This window comes from Balaenoptera acutorostrata, chromosome 14 (assembly GCF_949987535.1).
Source record: "Balaenoptera acutorostrata chromosome 14, mBalAcu1.1, whole genome shotgun sequence".
Classification (NCBI taxonomy): domain Eukaryota; kingdom Metazoa; phylum Chordata; class Mammalia; order Artiodactyla; family Balaenopteridae; genus Balaenoptera; species Balaenoptera acutorostrata.
In genome coordinates, this window is record NC_080077.1 from 79,445,077 (window position 1) to 79,462,739 (window position 17,663).

Consider the following 17,663-nt stretch of genomic DNA (forward strand, 5'->3'; position numbering starts at 1 on the left):
GATTTCCTTCCCATTTAGGTGACCACAGTGCATTAAGTAGAGTTCCCTGTGCTATACAGTATGTTCTCATTTGTTGTCTATGTTATACATAGTATCAATAGTGTATATGTGTCAATCCCAATCTCCCAATTCCTCCCACCACCCCCTCCCCCTTGGTATCCATACATTTGTTCTCTACGTCTGTGTCTCTATTTCTGCTTTGCAAATAAGATCATATACACCATTTTTCGAGATTCCACTTATATGCGTTAATATACGATATTTGTTTTTCTCTTTCTGACTTATTTCGCTCTGTATGACACTCTCTAGGCAAATCCATGTCTTTACAAATGACCCAATTTCATTCCTTTTAATGGCTGAGTAATATTCCATTGTATATGTGTACCACATCTTCTTTATCCATTCATTTGTCCATGGGCATTTAGGTTTCTTCCATGTCCTGGCTATTGTAAATAGTGCTGCAGTGAACACTGGGGTGCATGTGTCTTTTTGAATTATGGTTTTCTCAGGGTATATGCCCAGTAGTGGGATTGCTGGGTAGTATGGTAGTTCTGTTTTTAGTTTTTTAAGGAACCTCCATACTGTTTTCCATAGTGGCTGTATCAATTTACATTCCCACCAACAGTGCGTGAGGGTTCCATTTTTTCCACACCCTCTCCAACATTTATTGTTTGTAGCTTTTTTGATGATGGCCATTCTGAGTGGTATGAGATTTCTATAAAGGAATGTTTTAAATATATTTTAATATTTATATTTAAAGAGTATGAATGTTTAAAATGTATTTATATGTGTTGTAAAATTGCGTGTTCATATGCCTCATTTTTTTATAACAATTTGTACAAAATTTATGTTCATTTGTTTTCATGCCTAACAATGTTGAATACAAGGGCACATTTCACTACATCTTATAAACTTTGAAAATTACTCATTAAATTGTTTCCAGTAATACTGGCAGACTGAGCTAATATGTTTGCATTCTTCCTAACCTAAAATCCTTAAACTTGTGGAAAATTTATTTAAAAAAATTAACCTGTAGCAGCACTGATGTTAAAATAAGCAAACCATTAGCAGGCAAGTCTTTGGTAGAAGTTCCTGAAAATAAAAAAGCAGATGCCTTTGGGATCTCAGAGAAACAAGAGAAGAGAAAAACACAGCTCAAAACAATTGGGAAAACTATTGCAGAAAGAGGAAACAATGCCAAGGATATTTCAAGCGTAGAGTCAACACATACAAAGGCATGTGATGAGTGTGGAGGAGTTATCAACCGAAACACTGCTTGTGAGTTTGCACTTCCATCCCTTAGATTTCTCTCTAAATGAACTAACGTGTCTGGAGTGAGCACCTAGAATGAATGCTTTGGTCTGAGAGAGAAGTAGAAAGAAAGTACATCTTCTCAGCAGGGAAACAGTTTAAATTACTCTCCATGCCCACCCTGAGTTAAAGACCCTTTTATTTTAGGACTCAGGATGCTGGTCTATAGCCCTTCTATAGGCATGCTCAGTGTAAATACACAGAGACAGCATTCATCCTTCCTGTTGTACAGGGGAGGGAGGCCTGTTGTACAGCCAGAAAGTTACAAGGGCCAAAGACAAGGTACCCATACCTGTTAACCATGCAAATTGACATGGTCCTTCTATCATAAATGTGCACCACCAACCAAGGTTCATCAGACATTTGAAGAAAACGAATAGCATTTTCCTTTCAACACTGAATTGCCTTGGCATCTTTGTAGAAAATCAATTGACTTTATTTCTCAACTCTCTGTTATGTTCCATTGATCTTTATACATCTACCCTTTCACCAATACCAAACTATCCTGATAACTGTGACTTGAAATCATGCAGATTAGGTGCTCCAACTTTGTTCTGCTTTAAAAATATCCTTTGGCTAGGAATTATGCATTTCCATACAAATTTTAAAAATCAGCTTGTTAATTTCTATAGAATGTCTGCTGGAATATTTTATTGGGAATACATTGAATCTATAGATCACTTTGGGAAGAACTGACATATATTGAGTCTTTCAATCCATGAACATGCTGTATCTCTTCATTTATTTAGATCTTTTTAAATTTTCTCAATAATGTTCTATAGTTTTCACTGTAGAAGTTTTGGGCTCCTTTGGTTAAATTTATTCCTAGATATTTTATGATTTAGATGTTATTGTAAATCAAGCTGATTACCTTTTTACTTTTTACTGCTAGTGTAGAAAAATACAATTGATTAACAAAATACAGTTAACATTATCTTACATGTTTCCATATCTATTAATTTGAGTAATTGTTTTTGGATTTTTTTCCACGTACAATCATAGGGATATAGAGACAATATTATTTTTTCCTTCTGTTGTTTGTGTTTTTACTTTCATTTTCTTTTTTTTTATATAGCTTTATTGCAATTTCTAGGACATTAACTACAATTTGACAAGAAATGGTGCATGTAGGTGTCTTTAGCTTTTTCCTATACGAGGCTTTCGGGGGCAGGTTTTCACTGTTGAGTACTACATTAGTTGTAGATGTTTTATATGCCCTCTATCAGAATGAGAAAGTTTCCTGCTTCTCTTAGTTTGTTGAGGGTTTTTGTATGATTGGGTATTAATTTTTTAAAATTTTATTCAATTGAAATGGTTATATTATCTTCCTAATTTTGTTATTATGGTGAATTACATTGAATAATTTTTTAATTTTAAGCCAATCTTACACTCATGGTGTAAACCCTACTTGTTTATGTTGTATATATTCGCATATACACTCCATTGATCAATTGGGTTTGCTAATATTTACTTCAGGATTTTTGCATCTATGTTTAGAAGAGATACTGGTCTATACGTTTTTTTGTGTGAAGTCTTCAGCAGGTTTGGTATTAGAGTTTTGTGTCCCATATAAAATGAGTTGGGCAGCATTTTCTATTTTTTTTAAATAAAAAGCTTTATCTCTATTTTTAGCAGTTTAGCTAAAGATTGATCAATTTTGTTGATCTTTGCAAAGAAATATTTTTGGCTTTCTGAATTTTCTCTATTGTCTGTTTTCTATTTTAGTAATTTCTACTTTTATCATTATTTCCTTCCCTCTACAGTTGACCCTTGAACAATGTGGATTTGAACTGTACAGATCCATTTATACACAGATATTTTTCAATAGTAAATACTACAGAACTACACCACCGGTGGTTGGTTGAAACCTGGGGTGTGGAGGAATGGCAGATATGGAGAGTTCACTATAAGTTATACACAGATTAATCCCCACATTGTTCAAAGGTCAACTGTATTTATTTTGGATACATTTTACCCTTCTTTTCATAGATTCTTAAGGTGAAAGCATAGGACATTGTCTTAGGCACTTCTTTATTTTTTTTCTAAAATAAGCATTCTACACACTGCTTTAGCTACATCCCACAAATTGCCATGCTACATTTTCATTACTATTCAATTAAAAATATCTTCTAATTTGTCTTGTGATTTCTTCATTGATGCTCAGTGAGCATCTTTATGACTGTTATTTTGAACTCTCTTTTGCTTAAATCCCTTATCTCCATTTCATTAAGATGGATTCCTGGAGATTAATCTTGTTCTTTTGTTTGGGATATATTCCCTTATTTCTTCATTTCCATTGACTCTGTTGGTTTCTGTGCATTAGATAAAATAGCCACCTCTCTCCATCTTGACAGACTGGTCTTGTGGAGGTGAACCTCGTCAGTCAGCCCAGCTTGAGCTCCAGGTTGCTTCTCAAACCTTTGTGATTGTCAAAGTCATTGTCTTTGTTTTCAGTGACTCCCAGTATTTGAAGTTGTGCCAAAGGGATGATCCAAAGGGATGATCACAGACAGCAGCTAGATGCAGTCTGATTGGAAGCTGGACCCTCAGGCAGCAGCTAAGAAACTGTGCAGTCAAATCCCTTCCAGGGAGAAACTGGGAGCTGAGTGTTTGCCTGCGTCCTCTGCATTGAGCCTAGGCTTATAGCCATGGGGAGTGCACCTGTGCGCATTTGAAAACTGCTTCTTTTCTTGCTATAGTCTTGTGGGACTCATGAATTCAAGTCTTGTTGTATGTCAGAGCTAGGTGATTTGGGGGTCCATCCCTTGGAAAGCAGCCATGAAAACTGAGGTGCTAGATGTGTGGACAGGTTCCTTCCAGGGAGATGCTGATGACTTGGTTTCGTTGTTGGAACATGACAGAAGTGCCCACTGCCTCTTTCAGGCTCTGGGAAGGCTTGCAGTCAGTACCCAGAGGCTGCTAAATAGAAGCCGGATCCCCAGGCAGTAGCTTGTGAAGTCTGCAAACTTCATCCAGGCAAGAACTGGGAGGTCGGTGTGTTTGTTGGCTCCCTCTGTGCTTAGCCCTGCTGGGAAAGCCTACTCACTCACCTCACCTGTTAGCTACTGCTTCTTCACTTGCTGTAGTCTTGTGCATTCGTGAACACAAGCCCCATTGGCTTTCAGAAGTAGGTGATTTAGGGGCCTGTCTCCCCTGTGGCAGCCTTAAGAGTTGGGGCACTAGATGTGTGGTCTAAACCCTATGGCACTTAGGAGAAACTGGGAATAAGGGTCCTCTCCCAATTGTAGGCCACTGTGCCAGGGGTGGGGTTTTTGTGAGAGTGTGTCTCAGCCTTTCCTGCCAGTTTTGATGTGGGTATTTTCTGAGTCACCCGATGTATGGAAGTCATTCATTAATTTCCGGATTTCTCTCAAAGGAAGTTGCTCCATGTGTAGCTGTATATTTGGTGTATCTGTGAGAAGAAGGAAATTCAGGAGACTCTTAGGTTGCCGTCTTGGTCCAGAGTCTCCTTTACCACTTCTTGTAATGCAGGTCTGTGGGAGACAATTTTTTTTTTTTCTGAAAATGTCTGTATTTTGTTTACCTGATGGACAAATATGTCACTATTTTTTCCCCCCTAATTTAATTGCCTGCACTGTCCCTCCCACCTCAGGGCAAAGCCACAAAGAAAGGGGGGAGGAAAATTCTGGTTGCTTCTCCGATTTTGCCTACCTTCCACAGTATACCTGCTTTTGTCTATCCTTTAGAATCCTTAGTTGTTTTTTGTATTTGCCCAGAGTTTATGTTTGTTATCAGCATAAACCAGAGGGTGGGTCTGAATAGGGGTTATATCACTATACCAGAGACAAAATTCTTTTCTTTAGTTTTTGTATCTACAACAGTAGCATAATAATTTTTGCATGCTTGCTACTTTTTAACATGTTTTTAAATGAAATTTATTGGAAAAGATGATTAATTGAAATGTATACCATATAAAAGAGTGATACAGAGTTATATATTGAAATGTAATTATCTCTAAAAATATTGAGTAACATAAGCCAGTATAATTTGCTTTAAAACAGAAACAAAAGAGAAAAAATGTATATTTGAGTGTTTATATCTATTTTTAAATTTTAGAATAATTTTAATACCATGTAAGACAAATATCTTCTCATTATTCTTCTCTTTATCATTTTTTTCTTGAAGATGTTATAATATATAAAGAAGCTGAAAGGAGTTCTGTTTCACTGCTTAGGTAACAGGACATAAATGAGTATTTATCCCCCAAGTCCTAGTATGATATGATTCTTTGACCTTCGGTTGCTTAAATAATGTTATTATTAGCATGAAAGTCTGTTTTTGCCCATTGCCAGTCATGAACTTCATGATAAGAATCTGGGACAATTATAGAATTTACAACTTTGACCAAAACATATGTGGCCTCAAATTGAAGAGGAGACTTAAAGCCAAAGAAAAATGACAGCTGTCTTTCAAGCTGTTGCCTTGTGCTTAAATAATGGTAGATTCAAAGCCAGCTCAGCATTTCCCAGAGCCTGATATTTCATCACGGCTCTGTCAGCACAGCTTGATCAATGTCTTCAAGGGAAATGTGGAGACAAATGGATGATTAACTTCAAGCATTTGTCACTGAGACCAAGCTTGGAGCAGTTCTGGGCAGTGCGATGGATGTCACAGAGAAGCCTCTTTGTATCTTCCAGTCAAATGGAGTAACTGTGAAAGTATTTAATAGTATAGGAGAATCCTCATTGCTCACCTTCAACTTCCCTGAATTTTCCTGGGCAATGTTAATATTCTGCAGTGCCAAATGTATAGCCAAAAAAAGGAGAGTTAGGGACACAGAGGAAAAAGGAAAGACACACTCAGTTCAACTTACCTCTATGTTTGGATTTTCCAGAGACCATTTTCTCTTCCTCCATAATTTTACAAGATAAAACACATGCGTGTATATAACTGGGTAACATGCATGGTGGAACAAACTTAGGATTTGGATTCAGAAGACCTGGGCTTGGTCCCAGTTCTGCCACTCACTAGATGTGAGACCTTAAGCAAGTGACCTATCTACATGTTCCAAGTTTCATTATTCTCGTCAATAAAATCGGACTAATAAAGCCTGATTTATAGGATTTTATAAGGCTTACATGCAAGTACCTGGCACATAGCAGGAAAGGCCTTATAAAGGTTTAAAAGAAAAAACACAGATAAATGTATATTTGTACATGTATACATTTATGTGGAAGGAAAGCCAGGGGATTCCTGTCTAATATAAGTCAAGCCAAGAAGAGGCTATTTGCAGTACTAGTTTTACTAATAAAATTCAAATAGTAAACAATCACAATTTTATTATACATACATATATATATAAAGGATTTTTTGGTGGAGTGTTTCTTCGCTGTTAGGCAAATGCCACATTAATTAGCACTCTAGCAGAAAGAGTGTCAAAACTAATGGTTTTTGTTCTATTTAGAAAGCATACTGCTTTCTGGCTAGACTTTTCCATCCTTCAGGAGTAATCAGTTGACTTTTTAACTAGTACAATATGATAATGACATTTATAAACCATAATTCTTTTAATAAATAATCTTCAACTATGTTCAATGATTAAAAAATATTACTTGATATATACTTGATAAGATGACTAGTTTTTTTTTTTTGATAACACAGCCTGAGTGGCATCTGGTGTCCACATTTCATTTAGCTCTTTTCCTCATGGCTTGTGGGCTGCACCTCTACTGAGAGAGCTTTATCCTGGGACACATATTTGATCTAGAGCTGGGTGAAGGACAAAGATCAGAGCTGTTCAACCACATTCATGGAAGAGGAAATTCCCTCCATTTTAAATAATCATCTTTTATAGCTCAAACTCCCATTCATTGATTAAATCTTAAAGTCAATGATCTTAAATAGCTTAGTGCTTAGTGTAAAACTCCAATATGTCTTCTAAAAATATGATCTTTCTTAATTTCATCCACATGCTGAGATTCCTGGTTTTCTGGCAAAGTTGGCTTGAATATTTTGTGAGATGAAGACTGAGGAAAATTCAGTTCTGAAAGTAGGGGTTTTGGGAATCAGAGCTTTCAGCTCCTGGTTCAATTTCACATAAACTTTCTAAGTGGCAGTGTTCAGGCATCACCCACATCTGCTGCCTTCAGTGACACTTTTGTACTTCCTTGTCTCCCTGGAAGAGTTTGAAAATATGAAAATCTGTAACTGCATTCTTGGGAAAATATTTTTACTATAAAGGTCAAGCCAAGTCCCTTCAAATCATATATGTTTATATTTTTTTAAAATCATTGTTTAATAAACTACTTAAGCCTATATTTCTTTCCTTCTGTAACACCATTCTTACTCTAAAAACAATTAGGAAACCTCCTTGATGTATTATAATGCATATATACAAATATACATACATGTATAAATATATGTCTATATAAATTTCATACATATACATATTTTATACATACATGTATATATTTGTATGTATAAAGCTCTCTGTATGACTTAACATGCATGTGTGTAGAAGAAGATATTAAAACAGGGCTTTTCCTTTCCTGTCAGCTGAAGCCCCAGTGCAAAATGTTGAATTCCAAGCACAAACTCTGTATTGACAATTGTCAATTGTCCCAGTAGATTTGTACTAGCAGAAAGACAAATACACTTGTTGGGTCAATCAAATAAGATTTCCTTTTCCAAATAATATGGAGGGAAGTTGGTACAGTCAGCAGTGGTCCTCAGGACATTTATGGAGGTGTTAGCTTCCAGATGTCAGCAGGGTAGACAGTAGTGCAGGGCAATGTCTGAGTCAGCGAGAGCCCTTCAGAATCTCAGGAGGCACAACGGCCAACCCCATTCCCCAAGTCAGCATTCTACATGTCACATGTTTGAGGCTGGGGCATGTCTACAAACTATACCTAAGTCCTCTGGATGTGTGTTGAGAGGACCGTCTCTTCTGAGTTAGCTGCATTTATCTCATAAATCTCAGGCTTGTACAATATATAAGGTGATTGCTGAGAAAAGCAGAGAGCAGAACACTCAGGCATGAATACATCTCTCATTTATTACCCTTGTCCTTTCCTGGCTGAATAAGTCCTGTCCAGGTAAGCTCCTGAACTTGAGGCTATAGAACAGGAAACAGGGCTGGCTCCCCAGAGCTCTCTGGAAGCTGTGTTAACAGAATCATAGACCGGCTATGGGGGTTATTCTTCAACCACCAACGAGGCTATACTGAATTGTTCTACTCTTTCCCTAGCTTGATGGCTTATTCTAGAGTTTCACTAATTATTTTCTTCAGGTTTCTGGACATTGTTTGTGGGAATAATTCAGAGTCCTGTGCCCTAGTAGGACGGAGAAATATCTAACACCTTCCTCTGTTTCTCCATTCCCTCACAGTCCAAGGACGTTTATCCAGTTAGGACAAGGAAGTTTGCAGTCTTGTCAGCATTCTCAGAGTTCAAGTGAAGTGAAGAGGCACAACACAGATAAATTTTAAAATAAAATAGTTGACAACCATCCCAGTAGTCTTCAAATTTTACCTTTATTCTTCGTTTGGCTAGTGTTGGCAGTTAAGGGATTGACTATTTAAAATAGATAATGAGAGTAGAAATGCCTTCCTGTATCATATGGATAACTTCTTCAGAAAATACTGAAGAAATAAAAATACTTTTGTATAAATCTGAGACCTAAACTTTTAACAAAAATTCAAAACGGTATCGAATCAAATAACTATGTAACTATGTACAACCTCGATATTTTTACAGTTTTAGATGTAGCTAGTGGTCTGTGTCCCTCAGTACAACACTCAGTGGGGCAATACCAGCACTGATTTCCCGGGCAGCTTCCTGGCATGAGCGCTGCCTTGCCTTCTCAATATTACTCCTATTTCTGTGCATTCTCACTTGCTGATGTGCTTCTTGGACTCTTCTTCCTTCCAAGTAATTTCCTTTCACATTTCAGCCTCTGAGTATCTCACACCAGTTGGTTGTTCATTATCCATACCAAATAGGTCAGTGAATATTTGTACTCTTCCACTGGAGTGAATCAAGCTACAAGGCATATGAAGAAAGGGAAAGGGAAAAAATGAGACAAGTTGGCATGGACACTCTGCCTTTGGATGCATTTTGTTTTAGACACTCAACATGGGTCTAAACACTAAATGGGCCAAAGGCTGTTAATATTTCAAAAGATTCCCAGCTTTTTCAGTATCTCCTACTTTTTTTATATTATAAAAAGCAACTGAAGGGCAGTGGTTCACATGATTTTCCTTCTCTTCTTTTGCAATGACAGTTTTTTGCAGGGCTGGTTAAAGGTAGAGTGAAAAAAAGAGGAAGGTTTCTTTATTAGGCTTCTGGGCTTTGCCACTGCCTACTGTGTGATTTTGGTCAGCTGTATAAAATCTCATCTATAAAATGTGATATTGCTGCTCCTCAGGATTACAGAGTCAATGGGTAGTTTATGATCTTCTACTTTGTGCTGTATTCTGGGGTTGGAGCAATGAACAAAAGAGATAAAGGCCCTGGCCTCGAGGTGCTTACATTTCAGTGAGAAGAGCAGGATATAAATAAATAAGTAAAAGATATAATTCATCAGACAGTGATAAGCCCTTGAGAGAAAAATTAATTGAGAAGTGGGGAAAGAAGTGGGAGGTTTGTGTGATGGCAAATACCCATCAGAGACGCCTCCTCTGAAATTATGATCAGGGGATATTGGAGCAGAGACCAAGGGAAGTAAAGAAGCAAAGGAATTCTTTCCCTCTCTATCGATAAACTAATGTTACGTCACTAGAATGTGGCTTCCCTAAGTCAGAAATTTTTGTCTGTTTTGTTTATTGCTGTATTTCCAGCACCTAGAATAGTATCTGATATTCAGAGAAAGTATCAGTACCTAAAGAGTTGGTAAATAAATGAATAAATGGACAAGCCAGTAAACTGGGAATAATTAACCAGGGAGTTAGGAGGAGAGCAGAGCAATTGTCCTGGAGCCCACACGAAGAAGGTGTTTGAAGGAGGCTGTGATAAACTGTGTCAAATGCTGCTCATAGGTTGGATAAGACGAGTGGCGACAATAGCACTCTTGTGGTAGAATTCCTGAGCTTGTACACTTCTCTCAATCCTGCAACACACCAGGTTGAGTGCTGACAGCTTCCCTTTTGCTTTCCCCAGGGCAGTGCTACAGCTTAAGTTTGTCGTCTCTCCCTAGCCTGCAGATTTGGGCTGGCTTTCTTTGCTTGCTCACTAGCCTTCTGCCAGAGTTCCCTCTCGCCGCCACTGGGAGCCTGCACAGGGAGCAGGGAGGAGAGGTGGGTGGGTGAATCACATGAGGTGTTGGGGTGCCCATGGCCAGTTGGGAGGATTCACAGGAGAGGTGCCCCAGAGACTTGTGGGAAGACTTTTTGTTGGAGCCCATGACCTGGTTAGTAGGACCCATGTGCCTTTCATGCCCTCAGAGAATCTTACCTGCCACTCTCCCAGCCTCTCCCCGTCCCCTAATCATACAGCTCAAGGCTCAGCACCCTGGATGGGTCAGAGGGAAAAGGCAGAGTCCTGCACAGCTGGGAGAGACAGGTGCTCACGCTGACAAGCTCACCGTCCCCTGCGTGAGACAGAGGATTATTGGGGGTGAAGAGGACAAGGAATTAAGAGGCCAAGATTTGGGAAGTGTCAGTGAAGTATCTTAGCATCCATGGATATTGAAATAATAAATATTAAAGCATAGTGTCAGTGGGTAAGATATTAAGCCAGGTGTTACAATCTTCTAGGAATGAGCTGAGACTCGGTGGCCTGGATGGCTGTAGATGACTGCATCCAAGTGGGGTATATTAGTTTCCTGTTGCTGCTGTAAAGAAGTACCACAAACTTGTGATTCTGGAAGTCAGAATTCCAAAATCACTGGGCTAATGTCCAAGTGTCAACAGGGCTGGTTCCTTCTGGAGGCTCTGAATGAAGGATCTATTTCTGGGTCTTTTTCAGCTTTCAGTGGCTTCCTGTACTCCTTGCCTTGTGTCTCCTTCCATCTTCAAAACATGTCATGTGGCTTCCCTAAGTCAGAAATTTTTGTCTGTTTTGTTTATTGCTGTATTTCCAGCACCTAGAATAGTATCTGATAAACATGTCATTCAAATCTCTGCTTGTCACACTACCTTCTCCTCTTCTTTTCTCAGATCTCCCTCTGTCTCCCTCTTATAAGGATATTTGTTATTACATTTAAGGTGTACCTGACATGGATAATCCAGGATACCCTCCCCATATAAGATCTTTAACTTACATCTGCGAAGACTTTACCATGTAAGATAATATTCACAGGTTCCAGGGATTAGGACCTGGATATTTTGGGGGTCCAATATCCAGCCCACCATGCGATGGTTTAGACTGATGCAGTGGGCTTCAAAGGAGCCTGGAGAGAAGTTTAATGGTCTGGAAGCAGCTATAGGGAGTAAGGAAGATACCCATTCCTACATGTGAAAAGGCAAGGAGAGGACACAGGCTCCATTTGAGAGGGATCGAGGAGAAGCAGTGGCATCAGGGAATCATCAAGTTTCCACTGGAGCAAGAAAGTGGAGGGAATTTTCAGAAAAGAGGTTCAAAGTAGAGATTTTGCTGATAATCTACCTTGAACGCTGAACATAAGGGAAGTGTTTGGGGAGAGAGAGTGTGTGAGACTGGGTCAGATTTGGAGATAAGCTCTACTTGCTGTGGTTATAAAATGTTGAAAAATCTGGGGCCAATCTAACATTTTTTTTTCCCATAGTGGTGATTTAGCGCGTTTGTCTGAATGTCCTCAATTCCCTCCCTCCCCCCGATATCATTAAAGTCCAGTGGTAGCTTTACTAGATATAGGTTGGTGTTGACTACACTGGGCCATATTTTGCCAGTGCTCAGTGTACCTATTCAGTATGTAGATACAAGAAAAATATTTTTATTGTACTTAAAATTTTTGTTTTGTTCAGTTGTTTTATTTGCCTTCTTTACGTGTTTCGGTTATACCCAAATGAGCTTTGTTTGTGTATTCTCTTTATCTTCTGCTTTTAAAAAATTTCTTTTTATCTTTACTTCTTTTTCATAAGAGTAACTTCTTTCTCTTCTCTATTTCTCTTACTTTGCTTTATATTTGTATATTCTTGTGTTTCTTCGAATTTAGTCTTTATTTCCAATTTTTCATTTTCTTCTCTTTTATTCATGAGTTCTATTAGCTTTCTTTCTTTTTTTAAAAAAAATATTTATTTATTTATTTAGCCTGCACCGGGTCTTAGTTGTGGCGCATGAGATCTTTAGTTAGGGCTTGCAGGCTTCTTAGTTGCAGCATGCATGTGGGATCTAGTTCCCCGACCAGGGGTTGAACCCAGGCCCGCTGCATTGGGAGTGCAGAGTCTTAACCACTGGACCACCAGAAAAGTCCCAAGTTCTGTTAGGTTTCGAAAAAATTTATAGCCTTCTGTTGTCCAGTCATTTCATCTGAGATGTTCTCATCTTGACTCATGCTGTTCTTTCAGAGCTTTGATAATTTTCTTAATTTCTTTATCCCTTTCTGAAATAATATGCTACTTTCATTTTCTTTGTAGTCATGGTTTGTTAGTGTTTTTCATTATCTGTTGTGAGATAATTTGGATTTTTTTCATCTTTAACTTTATGTCTTTATATGGGTTTTGATTGTAATCTTATTTTTTATTTATTTCACATGTTTAAATGAGATTGTGTTTCCTGGATTTTAGGGAAGATGTTTCTGTATGGGAGGCATGGATGGGTGGAAGTAGCTTTTCCCCCTCAGAGTTCAAGAACTTTTGTTTTTCCCTCCCTCCCTCCCTTCCTTCCTTCCTTCTTTCCTTCCTTCCTTCCTTCTTTCCTTCCTTCCTTCCTCTTTCTCCCTCCTTTAGTTCTATCTATCTATCTATCTATCTATCTATCATCTATCTATCTATCCATCCATCTATCTAATGTTTTAGCCACTTACACATCTCCCAGGGCTTAGCCTAATCTGATTCAGGTAAGTTTCCTGCCTCTGTATCTATATTGTCCAGAACTCTACCAGCCTTGCTTTTTGAGCTGGTGATCTCACTGTTAAACATTCTAGTTTGCTGTCACAGTACTCTATGCTCTCTTGGTTTCTTCTGCCACACAGTATCTGAACTTTATTTCTCCTTGTGATCCCCAGTGTTCTCCCTTTCCCCAGTGTGACTTCTGCTTCTGCAGTTTTACTTTAGTGTGACTCTTTCCTTTTAAAAGGGAAGACTTATTGGATATTTTTGCATTCCACTGGTGATTCAGCCTCTTTTGCATTATTTGAATTTCTTACGTTCCTCTTAGTGGTGTCCTGGAGTTTTTGTGCACTAACCTCTTATTTGGAGCCTAAGAGGACTTCTGCAAAGTTTGTTGATTGTTCTCAGATTTACTCACATAGGGCTCCATTCAGTATTTCTGGGTTCCTCTCCTTATGGAGGTGAGTATTTAATTGGTGATTACTCTGTTCTGTGGCTTATAACATCTCTCCATATTTTTTCTCATCACCGTTAACACTGGATAACTGTTGGTGCTAGAAGAGCTGTGCTGTTGTTGCACCACCTGAATGGTTCCTTATTATCTCACTTTATTGAAGGTATCATTGGCTGTTATATTATTTTCTTGAAGTGTCTTAATTGTTCTTTTAATAATATTTTTTGAATGAAGGGATTTGAGGAGATGATAAAAAATTTACTACACTCCTTTCACTGCCTCCAGAAGCCTGTCTTTGCATATTCTTTTCTGGATGTTTGAAGGATCTTCTCTTTGCTTCTAGTGTTATGAAATTTCACTGTGGTACTTTGTGGACTCTCAGACGGGACACTCAGGTCCTTTTGCACCTTGAAAATGTCTTGAATGATGTTATTGGTTTCTTCTCTCTATTTTCTCAGCTTTTTATTTCTGGAACATCTATTATTTGGATAGTGAATCTACTGAAGGTTTTCTACTATTTTTTACTTATTCTCCTATTTTCCATTTTCTTATCTTTTTGGCATACTTTCTAGAAAATTTCCTTCTAAACTATCCACTGAGTTTTTCATGTCTACTTTTTTTTTGTAAACTCTGAAAGCTATTACTTTTTGTTTTCTGAATATTTCTTTATATAGCATCCTATGTATAGGATGTGGGTTCATGGATGCAATAACTTATTTCTCTCAGAATGTTACTAATAGTTAAAATTTATTATCTTTTTAAAGTCTTCTCCTCCCTACATAGTTCTTATTTGTTTTTCTTTTAGCCCAAATTACTTTTATCCTGTTTTGGCTGGTTTTTGCCTTTGATTTTATAGGCTTTTAAAAATATGTAGTAATCCTTGGCTGAGAGCTCATATTTAAGATTAAAACAGTGAAAAGTTGATTGGAAGCTCTGAGTGTATGAGTGGGGCTTATCAGTTTCGAACTTTATTGTGGGATATTTGTTTGAGGAATGTTTGCTGTCCGTATCATAGACACTTACTCCTGAGCTATTCAGAGTGCCTGAGGATTTTTTTCCGTTCACCTGCCTGGATGATATGCATGTAGCTGCCGGAGTTTGGGGAGCAGAGTGAGAGAACAGGGTGAAGCTTTCCATATTCAATACACAGTTTTGTACTTAATTCCTCTGTATGTGTGGAATCTCACAGGGTGGGAGAATTTTGATACTATCTCAAAAAATATATATCCTCTAAAGTGCAAATACAAATCGCAATGACATACCCATGAGGATGACTAAATGAACAAGAGAGACAATAGCGAGTTTTTGTGAGGATGTGAAGTTGGAGATATCATGCATTGCTGGTGGGATGTACAATTGTGCAGCCACTTTTGAAAACAGTCTGTTGGTTTTAAAAAATGATAAACAGAATTACCATGTCATAGGAATTTCACTCCTAGGTATATACCGAAGGGAAATAAAACATATGTTTGCACAAAAGCATGTACACAAATATTCACAGCAGCTTTGTTCATAATAGCCCCAAAGTGGAAACAACTCAAATGTCCATCAATGGAAAAGTGGGTAAACAAAATGTGGTATATATGGACAATGGAATGCTATTCTGCAATACAAAGGAATGAAGTACTGCTACATACTGCAACATGGATGAGTTAAAAGTGTTATGCTAAGTGAAAGAAGCTTCATAAAAGGGCATATATTGGATTAATTAATGCATATTAAATGTCTAGATTAGGTAAATACATAAGGAGAGGAAAGCTTAATTAATCTTAATTTAAAATTTAATAAATTTTAATTACTTTGATTAATGATTTCTTAGAGCTGGGAAGAATGGGGGATTGGGTAGTAGTTAGTGAGTCTGGGGCTTCTTTTGGGGTAATTAAAATGTTCTAAAATTGATGGTAATGACAGTTACACAATTCTATGAGTATACTATAAACTATTGAATTATATACTTTAAGTGGGTAAGTTGTATGATATGTGAATTATATCACAATAAAGCTGTCACAAAATACAACCGTAGTTTTCTGTCAGTGAAAGAGAGAAACAGTAACCTCGAGCCTTTGAATAGAGAAGATCTGGGTCTTAATGCCTTTAAAGCAAGTTTTCAACCAATTCTTATGCTTTTAGTGTTCATTTAATTCATTTCCAAAAATATTTTCTTCTGCCAATTATTCAGGTGTTTAGGGATCTATGTTTAAATGAGATTGCTTGTTAAACTTTTCATACCAGCAGTTTCAGATTCAGCTTTCTCAAAGTACTAAATTAGTTACCATTTTTCCATCTGCCTTCCAACTTCTAAAATAGTTGCTCTGTTTTCTTCTCTTACTCTGTTTGTTGTAATAGGTCTATACCTTAAAAGACTCTTCACTGAAGTTTTAATCAAATTTTAGGAGGAAGAAAAAATACTACATGTGTTTACTCAGCAAACTTTATCTGGTGGTCAATAGGCTACATTTGTTTGATTTTAAACATTCATATTAGATGGAAGTTTGAATTCTTAACGTTTATCTGCTTTCATATCTGGGAATATTCTGATATATGTTCAACTGTTATGAGTGGCATTGGTAGTTTATAAGCAGTCAGGCAAGATGGCTTAGTGGCGTTTTTAAAGTTCTTTGTTCCCTCTTTTTACTGATACCTGCATGGCTCAAGAATTTTACCAGAACTGAATACAATTGGATATATTCCCACAAGTTGTTGTTTGAGGGTTAACATAAAAATATATAAATTATTAACTAATTTACTGAATTACTTACTACTTTACTAAAATGACTAGCTAACTTAAGTAAAAACACTTAAAATTGCCTTTTTAAGTAACTCAAAAAATCCTAGTAAGCTACATTAATGCACATATTAATACATTTATATACTGAGTAATTAGCATTTGATTTCAAGTGCTCTTTTCCTCTGATTAGCACTAAAATTCTTCTTTCTTAACTATCTGTGGTAATAATTTCTATTCTGACATGCACTATATTGTGTACAAAACCTCCTGTTTAAATTTTAAAAGACTGTGGATGTAATTTTTAAGGCTTTCTTTTTACGTTCTCAAGTTTGAGAGTTTTCCTTGCTTCTATTTGTGAAGTACACACTGGAGAGAAGACTAAGATAAGTATCCAAATCATGTTTCTTTACTGTGTGCTTCTATTTTTTTGACTATTTCATCTCAAAGTATTTTTTCCCTGGTTCGTTAATACAATCTTCTCAATTCTTGGTATTTATAGATACCTGTGTATTGCTACCTATGTATTTTTTATCAGTCATAATTCATATATTTAATTTCAGAATTGCCTCACTTTAGAATCAAAAATCCAACAGAACCTTTGTTAAAAGCTAAAATTCTCAATTTCCTTCCTCAAAATCTATTAGATAATGAGAAGAAAGAAATTTAAATAGTTATACAAAAATTGAATTTGAGGGAACCATGTCGAGTAGAAAAATTCATGCAAACTTTGGTAGTTGCTTTTAGAAAGAATCACGGAGTAGTTTTTATTAAGTTTAGGAAAGATTATTATTGAAATGTCTTTAAGATAAAATGGTAAAGTTAAGGATAAGTGATTATTTGTATGTAAGGGTCATAGAGGGATGATTCTTTTTATCTGTATTATAATACAGGAACAAAGCCTCTCTATAGAACGTCTTTTACATACTTAGAACAAATAATGAAAATTACTTTGACTGTAATGCAAAATTCATATTTGGAATTCACTACTGTTTGGTTGTAATTGAGACAAATTCTTCATTTGAGTTTTTAAAAAGTTGACCAATATTTGTTCAGCAATCACCTTTTGCAGTTACACATTGTTGTTCCTATAGCCCTCTAGATGTACACATTCCTGTGTCATGCAGAAATAATTATTCTGAACAAATGAAACCCATGCCCAGAAGAACCTAAAGTCTAGTTTTATGCATATTAGGATAAGAACAATCAAATTTCATGGTTCAGGGATAACCTAATTTCTGCATAGT